At 40.9% G+C, this 14,320-nt stretch overlaps 1 protein-coding gene and 1 long non-coding RNA gene across 2 annotated transcripts in view; both read right to left on the reverse strand.

The window, feature by feature from the left end:
• The window catches only part of gpr179 (G protein-coupled receptor 179), a 440,981-nt gene that overhangs the window by 345,374 nt on the left and 81,287 nt on the right, over positions 1-14,320 (reverse strand). The window lies entirely within an intron of this gene.
• On the reverse strand, positions 3,479-6,107 carry LOC134453910 (uncharacterized). The gene is made up of 4 exons (XR_010035773.1): positions 6,026-6,107; positions 5,721-5,790; positions 5,059-5,211; positions 3,479-3,553 (listed from the first exon to the last, which is right to left on the reverse strand). It is a non-coding gene; the product is annotated as an uncharacterized LOC134453910 (long non-coding RNA).

Genomic DNA, 14,320 nt, shown 5'->3' on the forward strand with positions numbered 1-14,320 from the left:
CTCACCTGATCCAGCATTCTTCACTGTTCCCTCTCTGCAAAGGGCAGCAGAGTCACATTGAGCTAGTGTTGTCAAGATACCAATATTTTGGTACTGGTACCAATATTAACATGCATTTCGGTACTTTTCGGTACTTAAAAAAAAAAAAAAATCGAATAAAATATTGCAACGTGTCCATGTCCTGTAATGCAATATTTCTCCAGCTCCCAGTACAAATCACGACAATCTCAATATAACACTATCATAATACTGTACTCTGCACTGAAACAGCAGCATTTTTTAATAATGACATTCAAATCATTTTGTTAAAATGACACCAAATACAAGAACACGAGTGGATATTTATTTGGATAAGACACATATGGTATGATGTGGACTGTTAGTAAATGTGCAGTGAATTATTTCTCGCACATTTGGTTGTTTTCACTTCTGGTAGATTTTAACCAAAACCCCAACTCAATATTACAACCACTACTTGCTGTTCCCCAGCAGTTCAGGGGTTGATATGAAACTCGCGCTGATCCAATCAGAAGCGTCTCTCTCTCCCTCACACTCACTCACTCACTCCCACACACGCAGCAGGAAACCACCTCTTCTCTGTGTCTCCCTCCGTGTAAATGAGCTAGTTGTCTTGTAACCTAGCATGTTAAGGTAACTTGCTACAGGCAAGGCAAGCCAGGCAATTTTACAGGATGGATTCACAAAGCAATCAAAAATTATGTCTCTTAAGCAAATTCTGCATACAGTATAGCATGATACTATTCCAACTGTAAGTTAAAGTTACAAATAAAAGTGCTAAGCTATCGCTAACCGCTATTCAGTTTGGAGTGTTTATAAGCAGCAGCTGTTGGCGTTTGCCACATTGTTGCATACCGGTACTTTTCAAACGCAGTATAGTACCGTTTTAAATGCCTTAGTACCTTGGTACTTTTTTTCTTACCGGTATACCGTGCAACCCTACACTGAGCCCAGTCTCGCACAAAAATCAACTATAAGCTTTGAGGTGCCGTCACGATATAGCCTCGTTTTTCATGGTTGGGCAACGCTCGCTGTCTCTGTTGGGCCCGTCGCTTTCGCCCATACGAGAGTGAGAGAGAGGGAGCACTGGCGCTGCTCCCCAGTGTGAATCTCTCCCTCGTCTTGGGCCCTCTAGTCGAGGCAACTTTGGCGGACTCACTGCTTGGCCCCGCATTGCTGCTTGCAGCTATATTTTTATATTTATATTTTTGAAGCTAGGACTAATAAGAACACATTTGAGTATTGTTTAGAATTTTTTGCGCCACTAGATCATTATATAGGCGAATCTTGTTCACATGTTTGTGGGCAATGCTGCACATGCATCAAAAATGTGTGGCAAAAAGAGCTGAGATAACAGCATTCTCTATTCGGGTATAATGTGAAATCCCTGGCATGGAACCTCACATCTTGGCAGACACTTAGCCAGAAATAGGCCTACCACATGACATGTTATACAACATCTTGGTTATGGTCTCAATTTATTTCGCTACTTGAAGGTTTGGCCAGGTATGAAATGTGCTTAAAAACAGTGAGTCACTGAATGTCTTTATCCACTATGTTCAGACAACGAGACATTGCATCAACTGAAACATAACAGTTTTGTTTCTGAAAGTTAGCTGTGTAGTTGGTCACATAAATACACAGTATAATACCTCATGAGAAATTTTAATTTAGTTGATGTGCACTGTTAAAGATTACCTGTAGATTTTACAGCTAATAACAGGCAAAAAAAGCTGCCAGTAACTATCTGTAAAAGGGTGGCTAATGACTGTAAACGACAATCACTCCAAGTCACTGTAAACGGTAATTACTCCCAATTAATGTAAACAGCACTTACACCAAGTTACTGTAAACGGTAATTAGAGTATATAACTGTATACGTTAATTTCAAATTACAGCAATTGTTTGTTTTTTAAGATTGTATACAGACATTAATTGTATTTTAATTTCCAATGTCATCCTGTATTCCATTACCAGCAAACCATATTTACCACCAATTAGCTGTTTCGTGCAAAATTCACTATTACACTGCAAAAGATTTGTTTCAAATACAATTAAATTAATCAGTCACATTAAGCAAATGAAGCACAATTTCAAAAGTATTAACATACATTAGACTATTTCCAGCTGAATAGAGAGAGGAGTCAGTGCTGCAATAAAACCAAAAATTTATTTCAGACATAAACAAAGAATAACATTACTGAAACAATGGCTCATTATTGTACAATGGCAATGCGTATAATTATTCAGACAAATATATTACAATTGTAGTAACCACAACATTTATCAATCAATTTCACTTGAAATATGTATGTGCCTTTGATGCATATTGGGCCATTTTCTGGATGTACGGGAAGAAATACGATCACATGAGACCAAAATCATATCACTTTTTTGAGAAAGTTTGATCCTACCGGGTTAGCTGCATATGTTTGATGTGGGCATATGACCGCCGTTACACCACTTTTCAAAACATTTTACATTACCCTGTGGTACACAGTGGGTCCCTAAACACAGCAGTTTCACAAGCTCTATATGTAATCAAAAATGGTTTGCAGAGTGAGATTCTTAAAGTCAAATTTTTGTAACGCAGCACAGCCATGATTCCATCTCACTATCCAGCTTCCCGTACTCGCCTTGTGCTTGTGGGCTCCTACCCATGCCTCCGTAGGGAAGTTTCCCTTAAGTCAGCCAAATTGAAGGTGACTTTTCTATTCCACATAACAATTGCAAGTAAAAAAAGACCTCTGAATTGTGTCTTCTCTTGGAAGATATTGAACAGGCTAAAACACTGGTTTCAGGACCTCATTTGAGGTCGCCTGGAATTCAAATGGGGTCGTCTGAAATGTCTGAAAGTGTGTGAAAAAAAGAATACTGATACATATTACTATTTAATATAGCATAACTGTTCAATATGCTATTTGAAACTCCTTTTACAATTTTAGACTGTCATAAATATCTATAGGTTTAATACCCTACAACTTATGTAGCCCAGTCATGTTTTAATTTTCGTTTCATTTATGGGGTCCACAGAAATGTGGGATGTCAAAATGGGGCCCCGTAGCAGCAGGGGTTGGGAACCATTGGGCTAAAACATCAGTTATCAATGACATGTCACGCCCACAAGCTCAACGCAAGCACGAGATAAGACAGACACATGGCTCCAGCGTTACAGCAAACTTGGCTTTGCAAACCTTTTTCGATGTCATGAAGAGCTTGAGGCACCGGTACATATAAAAACTAAATATTTTTCCCCAAAAACATCCATTAAAGGAGTTGTATGTACAGTATTAACTTTTTTGCTGACAAAAAGTTCAAAAGATTACACAAGCTGTGTACATATACTGTATATCTATTCAAAAAATTCAAAAACATTGTAAAAAATAAATAATCAAATGACATTGGCTTACAGACTTACAACCATTCAAAGTCCATGATCTTTTTAGGAAGACCAGAGACGCGTGTGTTCACTCCGCTTCGCTTCTGATGGCTTGTTCCCTTGGTGCCCGTTGCTAGGTTTATCCCAACAAAACACCTGTTACAAAATCAGAGAAAAAAAACTCTTATTTTTCAGTTTTTTTTCAACATTTGCTTTAGCTGCAGAGAGCAAGCCATGCAAGCAGATAGCAGATTTCGATTGCATTACAATAGAAAAGGCATAGCAGCATTTCAGTCTGTCCAGGCACACAAACATTTGGTTAATGCTTTCTTTTACAGTTCCCCTATTACTGGTACTGTGTATTTCCTAGATAAAACAACAGGTTAACAGAGAGAAGTTTGGTATCCAACAGGTAAAAACGTTAAAAAAGTTAAGTATTATGTGATTGACTAACAAAATATCTCTTATACATTACATTTAACTTGTTACTCTGTTATTACACTGAAAATACACAGCAATTAGGCGACTGTAAACCAAACATTCAATTGACTTCTCTCACTCAGTGAGTGTGTGTGACTGTATACAGAAGATATATCTTTAGTACACCTTGCTATTCATGACAAGGCGGAGATGGGGAGTGAGTTGCAAAGAGTGTGCAGCATTAGGCCCTTTACCAACCTGTACAGCTCACTTGCTTTTCGATTAGCCAAGTGCGACGAAGCAGAGCTCAAAAAACAGTTCCCGTTTTTCAACTGGCTGAACCAAGCTGAGCATGTACTGTTGACAAGCTGCTTACTGATTGGTCAAGGGGCGCGATCTCAAGCTTCACTCCCCGTCTTGAGCTGGAAAAGTTGTCACTGTTTTCTGTAGCCCAGCCAGTTGCGTCTCGCCTTGGCTACAGCCTACATTCTCAGTAATATCTCATTTTCATCTTTTACTCTGAGTAAAAGCGTCAGAGGAAAGAGCAACATCACCAACGTCTCCATATAGTACTGCATGATTGTTTATCCCCCACCTCATTCCTCACCCCCCACATCCAAGTAGCCTGGTTTCTAATGGAAACACAAACCAGGCTGACTTAAAGGGACAGTTTGGTCAATTTCAACATGCAGTTGTATTGCTCACGCTACCCTTGACTTGTCAGTACCTGGTGATGCCACATTTTTCGGCTCAGCCCTTTCCAAGATATGAGCAATTCTAATGGGGGCAGCGTTTGTTTACATTTTTTAAAAATGAAACATAGGCCAACTCCAAATATTTTCCCAAAAGGTACTGCTGTTTGCTAGTTGTCTGCTGATGTTTTATAACCTTTTGGATGTTTTTGGGAATAAATAAAAATGTTTTTTTGAAATGTAAACAAAGAGCTGCCCCCATTACAATGACCAGGATCTCGGAAACGGCTGAAGAAGAAGAAAAAAAAATCTCAGGCATTGACAAGTCCAGGGTAGTGTGAGCATTACAACTGCATGTTGAAATTGACCAAACTGTCCCTTTAAGACCGTTTCTCAGTTGGACACGGCACAGTCTGGTTGAAGTTTTAGTAATGCCAATCACAAGTTAAAGGGTGTGACCCATCATAAGTAAAGCAACTGAGGCTGAGGCCCAGGCACATCAGTTGATAGAATAATCAACTATAATCCCTTTCTAGGACACACACATACCTTTGAATGAACTGCAGTGCGTTTGAGGCCTCCTGTTGGTAAACCAGGTTCAGCACATAGGACGTGAAGAGTGCCGCCAGTCCAGCCACGATATGCTGGTGTGGACCCATGACCGCCTAGCCCTCCATACACGGCACGTGGAGAGAACATCACCTGAAGCATAAATAAAGATGAATAATTATCTCTTGTTATTACTGTTCATCATCTATTGTAATACGGCGAGGAACAGCTGCAGTGTTAGGAATATGGCAGCAGTTGAGCTCATATGTGAGTCGACTCGAGGCAGGTGTCCAAATACTTTTGAATAATATAGTTAAAGTGCGTCATCCTGTGTTTTTGTTTGTTCCACGAGTACTGGTAATTCTCAAAACACTCATTCAATTCATCTCAAATTTGTAGGGTATCATCCTGATGGTACCAGAGTGCTCAAAGTTGCATGTTGTTACTGTGGTGTACGGTTGTATGACGTTAGGTGTTAGGATTCAACATAGCATTTGCCTTGATTAGAGACAGGGCATCATTAGGTTGACCACTGATAAGTGCTTTTGGAATAAACTACAGCACACTACAGTTGGACGAGGAGTAATTGCAAGTTGTATAGATAACACAACATAGTGTCATAGATACAAGGACAAAAGTACATTTATTTGCAAAACCATTACCTAGGACGATCAGTCTTGGAGATGCAGGAACCTGCAAAGCTGTCCTCACATCCACTGCAGTTGAAGCTACCTGTATATAAAAAGCACAGAAAACACAGAAACCATTGCCATCATTTACATACATATCTGGCCATAGGGAAAAGATACCATGTAAGCAGTCCATGGAATGTGTACCTTGGGGTACGTGCACTTAACTTACATATGGAGAAAAAAAAAGGAATGGGACACTTTTATGGTCATACATGTATGTGCGCCAAACATTAATTCTGTAGTTCCCATGAAATCATTTTAAAAGTTTAATATACCTCAATTGCCTTGTCTGCAGATGGATGATGAAAGTTGGTGATGTCTGTCCTCAGGCGAGTCCTCACGCGTGACACCTTTTCACCGTCCACAGGTTGTCCTGTAATAATAATTCATGTATAACACACAACACAAATGAATGAAAAACAACCCTGTGCCCAAAGGAACACCACAAATATCCCTCAACAATAAATCAGTTATTGCTTTTACAATTAACTATGAAAATTATTGTGTGACTTCATATTATGGATAATGTACAACATATGTTACTTTTCATTCACAAGCAACACATAAATGCAGTAAAATGTCAGTTCACTTGCTTACAAAAAAGTTTTAACTAAATAGTTATCTACTTTTTAATGTATGTTCTTATGCAGAGTGGTTTCACACCAATCCCATGCACACAACACCAGTGAATTAATATTGTCTTCACTGCCTTAAATGTCATTCATGTGTTCAGTTAATTCTCTACAAACATGTATGAAATGCTCAACATAATGCTAGATGGAACAGTCGCTGAGGATAACAGTACAACTGATCTCAATAATTACAACAAAGCTATAACAAGTGGCAGGTTTCAACAGTTAATAGGCAAAACAACACAAAGTAGATTAATTTCATCTCACTTACATGACAGCAAACCCTATTGTCTGTCTGCAGATGGATGATGAAAGTTGGTGATGTCTGTCCTCAGGCGAGTCCTCACACTGACACCTTTTCACCGTCCACAAATTGTCCTGTAATAAAAATACATGTTTATTATATGGTTGTGACGTCATCTGTCGAATGCTCCATTCATTTCAACGGGGCTCCCCAACGTTCGGACGTCTGTTATTTTTCGATAACGGACGGGTTGGTCTATAACAGACCGCTGTCAATGGCAACAAGACTTTTCACTGCTAAAGCGACTTTTCAACAAGACTCGAATCAGCTGCTGTGATAGACAGCACCCGTTGTCCTGGCTACCGCTGTCAATGGCAACAAGACGTTCACTGCTAAAGCCACTGGCTTGTATACAAGTCAGTGGCTAAAGCGAATGTTTCATATCACTCCGCAGGGGGTCCGGTCTTTTGTCACTCTAATCAGCTGCTGTGATAGACAACACCTGTTGTCCTGGCTAGCCTACCTAGCTGTTGCCTAGCGGTGTTCCACAACGGCACTGTTTTGTTTTGCGCAGCAACAATCTTAACATTAAATAGGTCTAAAGAAATGTCCCCGCATGTGTGAATCATTTAAGTATATCCATATAATAAGCGGGTTAACTTCCGGCGAGTCGGTCGCTTTGTGGAATAGCAGCACTTCAGAGAGAACAAGACCCCTCCGCTCCGCGTCGGGGTCTAAAGATTCTCTCTGTCGTGCTGCTATTCCACGGTAGCGACCTTCTCGCCGAACGTTAACCCTTACATAACACACAACACAAATTGGTAAAAAAACAACCCTGTGCCCAAAGGAACACCCCAAATAAACTCACAACAAATACCTGTACCAGGTAAGCTTTTACAATTGACCATGGAAATAGTGTAATTGCACTCAGGTAGGGTGACCACCTGCTAATAAGTCCAAGGGGAGACAAGGGGTATGCTTCTGAGGGACAATGTGGGACAGACCCTGGCGTGCACGCCCCCCACCAACCCACCACCACACACACACATTTGGGCTTACCTCTTATATCCTACTGTGTATACTTTATTTTTTCATGATGTATCCCCATAAATCTTGGGCCTTATATGCCACAAAGCATGGATAATAACAGGTAGGCCTATTAACCTAAACATTGCGAATATGGCCATTATAATATCATGCAACCAATGTGTAGTTTGTTCTTTCTAAATACAGCAAATATAAAGTGGCCTATATATAAAATGTAAGCAGTGCTGAACCCCCACAGCCCTAATAAATATATAAATCAATCCATGTGAAACAATAAGTGAACATAATTTCAATGTCTTGAAAAGACCTGCTACACCTTGTGCATCTGAGTTTTGCCAAATTGGTAGCTCATGATGACCCATAGGCTACTTTGTACACCTTTATGGACCTGCACATCTTACTAATACTTTTAGCAAGCTACAACATCACAGCATTTGGAGGAAATACTTCAATATTTGGATTTAGCAATTCTTAGCAGACAATTCCTGCTCTTGTGTTTAGGCTATTCTGTTACAAATGCCACCGTGTAGGCGAAATTAGTCCTCTGTGAGTCACAGCGTGGGGAAACAGCTTGCATTTAGCAGTAAACCAACCTAGGTAGCAGAAATCCTGCTTTACTGATGCATTCTGTTGCAAAAGTCATGGACTAGTGTCTGTTTTCACATTGATCCAAGGTGGCACAGCGTTATTAAACTCTCCTAACTGGACAAAAAGTCAGCCTACCCTCACGTTGCGATATGCGCGTTGCATCGGCAGTGAGTACTCGCGGTTATGGCTTTCATAATGTAGATTGTAGTAGAACGATAAGGAAGAACCGGTCGGGTTGCTGCTAGAGTGGGTGTTATAAAGTAGCATGGAACGAAGTTATATCCCACTGACTTGATTTGATGGTCTTGGAACCCCTGTGTGACTGCCTAGGTCTCAGGCAAAGAAGGTGGATCTCTCAGGCAAAGGCAGGCTCTACGAAGTTGGCAAGACCAGGCTACAGTCAAGTGCACAACATCTCGCATCGCAACTGATCTTTGAATAGCATACACTTGCTACCGTGGCATTCACTGACTAACTCCATCCAGTCGACTTTCCCCACATCCCATACATTTGAAGTGAAAAATATATCATATCATATGCAGTCACAGACAGATCATTGCACTCAGATTAAACGTGTTCTCTCACCAAAATGCTGGTTTGGTAGGTCGTGCTGTGCCGATTTCCCCCGTTCATTTTTCCTGTAAATGCAGACCGAGTTCAAATTAATGCCTCACTTTATAATGTAAGCTAACGTGGCATATTAGCATGTGTCATAGCATAAAGTGCATTCAAGAGTAGGCGACCTAGCTAGTACTGTTACGACGACCGGACCGTCAATTCAAACCGCCTCACCAGGGATTCCGTTGCTGGAGTTCACATTCATGAAACAAAAAAAGAGACCTCAGGCCGGCTTCCACATTGCGACTGCATGGAGGTCTCTAACATGAGAAGATAATAGAATGTAGTAACGGAAGGTCACCTTTTAACTGACAAGGCTGGCGCCCAAATAGCATCTCGCTGTATCTCATCTTGAACATTTTTTGTGTTGCATTCATTACTAATTCAACGCATGAAGTACAACAAATATAGATGTATATTCAAACCCTCGTTCGGAAACACAGCACATCTACTGATATTTAGTAAAATATGAAATAACACACAGAGCGCCAGATATGAAACGGCACGAGAGATTCTAGCTCTAGAGCTACGGAACGAGGAAACATCCAAACAGTACGGATGTGAAACACACGCCACAGTCAACCCAGTGAAAGCGTTTTAAAATAAATATCTTTTCAAACGAATAACAAGGCGATAAAAGATACGACTTTTGTGAGACTTCACCAAGTAAATTAACATACACACTCCGTTTGGGCCTGCAACAGGTTTGAAAATATCCTGAATTATTTGGGCAGACAGACCTCATAGCAACAACACGGCCTCGTAGTAGGCCTAGGCCTATTCCTACAAGTTCAAGTTCAGCAAGCATTGTGATTAGGCCTACTTTGACATTCAAATTCACGCGTGTTGCATAACCACGGAAATAATCATACAACAATGTGAAATAATGAAATAGACAGGCTACTTACTCTGATATGAAATGTCCGCCAAGGGTCTGTCCGCCATTACATCCTAACCGTCATTCTGCCTAAAAATACACTGTTTAACTGTAACGTGTAAAAAAACATATGCTTACTGTAAATTGAATTCTCATAAGGCATTAATTGACTGTAATTCATTTTCAATCCCACAATGCATTGCGGTATACAGTTGTTCCATGTAAAATGACAAAACAGCAAGCGTCTGTACGTTTTAACTGTAGTTACTACAGTAATTCGTTACAGTGTGGACATTCTTAATAGAACGGTACAAAGTCTTAGCTCCTCTACATCTGACTTAGATATTCTACCAACAGCCTTCTTCAAATCAATCTTACATCTAATATCACCAGATGTACTTCAGATCATCAACACCTCACTACAAACAGGCATATTCCCAGGCTGTCTGAAAGAAGCAGTTGTGAAACCCTTACTGAAAAAGAACAACCTGGATGCACTGGTACTAAACAACTATAGGCCCATATCCAATCTATCATTCATGGGTAAAATAATAGAATTAACTGCCTTTTTAATGTCTAATAGCTATTTTGATAAGTTTCAATCAGGTTTCCGTGCCTACCACAGCACTGAAACAGCTCTTATTATAGTTATGAATGACATAAGATTGAATTCTGATGCTGGCAAATCATCCGTCTTGGTGCTACTCGATTTCAGTGCTGCTTTCGACACAGTTAATCATTCTATACTACTACATCGACTGGAACACTGGGTTGGCTTTACGGGCATAGTGATCGACTGGTTAAAATCATACTTACAACAAAGAAGTTTTTTTGTTGCCATTGGAAGACATACTTCATCACCAATGTCTCTGGATTGTGGGGTCCCCCAGGGCTCCATTCTGGGACCACTACTGTTCAATCTGTATATGTTGCCACTGGGACACATTATCGAGAATAACTCCATAAATTACCATAGCTATGCGAATGATACCCAGCTCTACTTATCTATGTCCCCCAATGACTACACCCCCCTTGAATCACTCTATCATTGCATGGACCAAATTAACAAATGGATGTCTCACAATTTCCTCCAGCTGAACACAGAAAAAAACTGAAGTAATTATATTTGGGAAAAGAGAGGAGAGACAAAAGATTGCTACTATCCTCGAAACGAAGGGACTGAAATCAAGGGAAACAGTTAAAAATCTTGGGGTCCTCATTGACAGTGACCTAAATTTCAACAGTCACATGAAAGCTATTACTAAGTCTGCATTTTATCACATAAAAAACGTCTCTAAATTTAGGGGCCTGATGTCTAAATATGATCTGGAGAAGCTAATACATGCCTTCATTTCTAGTAAAGTTGATTACTGTAACAGTCTTTTTACTGGCCTCCCAAGTAAGACCATTAAACAGCTTCAACTGGTACAAAATGCAGCTGCAAGGGTTCTTACAAAGACAAGGAAGTTTGACCACATTACTCCAATTTTAAGATCGCTGCATTGGCTCCCAGTAAGCTACAGAATTGATTTTAAGGCAATGCTACTTGTGTTTAAATCATTAAATGGAATGGGACCCACATATCTACTGGATATGTTTCAGCTGTATGCACCGACCAGGTCACTAAGGTCAACGGAGAAGAATTTGCTGGTGATTCCAAAAGTCAAAACAAAGTGTGGAGAGGCAGCCTTTAGCTTCTATGCTTCAAAGCTTTGGAACCAGCTTCCAGATGACGTAAAAAAATGCACCCACTATTGATAGCTTTAAATCTAGACTCAAGACAAAGCTGTTCTCAGATGCTTTCTTAAATTATTGAATGAAAAGACGGTAAAATAAGAGAAGACAAAACCCTGACAATTCTAGACTCTATCAGGTAAACGGAAAAAAGGAGGCCAGACTCCTCTGTCGTCGAACAGTTAAATTCTGAGGATTGAATGAAAAGACGGTAAAATAAGAGAAGACAAAACCCTGACAATTCTAGACTCTATCAGGTAAACGGAAAAAAGGAGGCCAGACTCCTCTGTCGTCGAACAGTTAAAATCTGAAGACTGCGTAAGCTTATGTTTTTCAAGGTTTTATGTTTATTTATGTTTTATTTTATTATTTTTACCTTAATGTTTTAAATGTTTTTTTTTTTTTTTACTCTAATTCATTTCCTTCTTTCTTCCCTGTTTTCCTTTCATTTACATTTGTTAACTTTGTGAAGCACATTGAGTTGCACCTGTGTATGAAATGCGCTATATAAATAAACTTGCCTTGCCTTGCCTAATAGTTTTTCATGTCACAAAAGCACCCTGACAAGCCTCATGACTCATTACAGAACTGTGCAATGAAATCTAGTTCCACACAACACCCGTGACCAGGCTATTATTATATACATTACCGTTACCAGCTGCAAGCCCAAACATTGCAATTTGCAAAGCTGATTTTCATTTTATTGTATAGCTGTTATAGCTGCATACCGATGGCACACCAAAATGTGATAGGTTGCAATATATCAGTACGTGGACAAAATACCTGAAGGGAAAACGTGCGGTAGCATGTCATTTTTCCGACGCCTCTTTGGTCCGACGCGTCAACATTCCGAAAATTTCCCATTAATCCTACAGCCCACTAACTCGAAATAATTAAATCAAACCCTTTGCTCCGACCGCTCAATGTTCCGACCAATGGCTGTTAGTCATTATCCCAGGTCGTATGTCCTGCTTTTCCCGGTGCCAAGTAGACTTCAGCTGCATGCGCTGCGACGAGCACATAGATGCCGTCTGAGTCGGTCTAGCTGTGCCCTTACCAAAACCACCCCTAAACATAACCTATCATTAATGCAATGTTGCCAAGTTTTAAAATTGTGTCCTTCCCAAAACCATTCCTAACCCTAACCAGGCTATTGCAATGTTTCTGAGTTTTAAAATTTGTGCCTTGGTCGTAGAAACGGCGCAATACTTTGCCTTGACTTAACCATCGGATTTTGATGTAGTACAGCACATCCTGGTAGGCAGACCCCAGCTCGGAGAGAAAGGCCTGGAACTGCCTGTGTTTCAGCCCATTTTTCCGGATGTAGTTGACACATTGCACACACTTTGCAGCACAGCGCTTGCTGGTAGATCAAGCAGTGAACTTGAATCGGTGGGGCGAGACCTCGCTCCTCTAACTCGCCGTTCAAGCGCCCTACTAGCCCCCTTGTCGATCCGACCATGCAAGGCGCACCATCTGCTGTAAAGGGCCGTACACACACATCGCTGCTATTTACTAGCTTATCGCTTGCTCGCCTACTCACCACTCTATCATGGAACCTTCGCTGAAAGTTCCCGCGCCTTTAACTGCCAATGAACAGGCGAGAAGTACCGAACTCTGCATTCCAATTGGTTACTCGCTTACTCGCGTCGCTCGAAGATAAAATATTTTCAACTCGGGATCCGCCCACATCGCATCGCTTGTACAGTACTCGCCTGCTAGTCTCGCTGGAACACATTGACATTCTATTGAGTTCATTCGCTGAGCGAGTAACTAGCAGCGACGTGTGTGTACGGCCCTTAACACTGGCAAACTTCGGCCATTGCAGACCAAGATCGCCCATTGTTTTGCAAACTTCGGCGAATATGTCTTCACCTATTGTTGTCCCTTTTAAACTGTTCAGAGATGCTAGCTCCTCTGATACTTCGAAACGAGCATTAACGCCACGGATAAAAATCAGGAGCTGTGCCGTGTCCTGCACGTCATTACTTTCATCCATGGCTAAAGCAAAAAAAAAAAAAAGAATTCTTCCGCTTTCTCTCTGAGTTGGTCAAGGACGTTTTCCCCCATCTCCTCAATTCGCCTAGTCATGCTTTGTGCCGAGAGAAGGTATCCGTCTTCTCGGGGCACACCTCCTCAGACACAGCCAGCATCATAGCCTTCCCAAATTCACCGTCTTTGAACGGCTTGCCGTGTATAGCTAGTAGGTTAGCTGCTTTGTAGCTGGCTCGGACAGCAGCCAGGTTGGCCCGTAATTGACTGAGGAGGGCATTCTGTTGAGCTGCTAGCCCACCTTTCAGTCGCCAACCTTTGTCATCTCTCGCTGCCCCTTTCAAGCTAGCATACTCCTTGTGCCGGCTTTCGTGATGGCGAAGGTTGTATTCTTTAAACACGGACACGTTTTCTTTACATATAATACAAATGGCACAGTCCTTCCATTGAATAAAAAAATAATCCCAAGTCCATTGTTCATTAAAAACCCGACACTCTCGATCAATTTTCCTCACTTTACTGCACGCCATTGCACTGCTGTTCAACTGCTGCTATTCTCTGCGCATGACTGCTTCGATCAGCTTTGTGAGGTTGCGGAAATTCGGTCATAAAGATAAGTCATAAAAATAATATATTTTTTCTTTGCAACGAGCTGCTGAGAGGTGGAGGGCCAGTCAAAGAGGCGTGGCCGTTTGGGATAGACCCCCCTCTCTGCCTCCAGTCTCTGTTAATGTCTGTCACTTCAGAAATCCCCTCAAGAAACAATAAAAACAACTTTTGGCCCCTATCACCCGTGACAACTATTTCACCAAAAGATGTTCAATGTTGAAATTACAAT

The sequence above is a fragment of the Engraulis encrasicolus genome, chromosome 1, assembly GCF_034702125.1.
Source record: "Engraulis encrasicolus isolate BLACKSEA-1 chromosome 1, IST_EnEncr_1.0, whole genome shotgun sequence".
Classification (NCBI taxonomy): domain Eukaryota; kingdom Metazoa; phylum Chordata; class Actinopteri; order Clupeiformes; family Engraulidae; genus Engraulis; species Engraulis encrasicolus.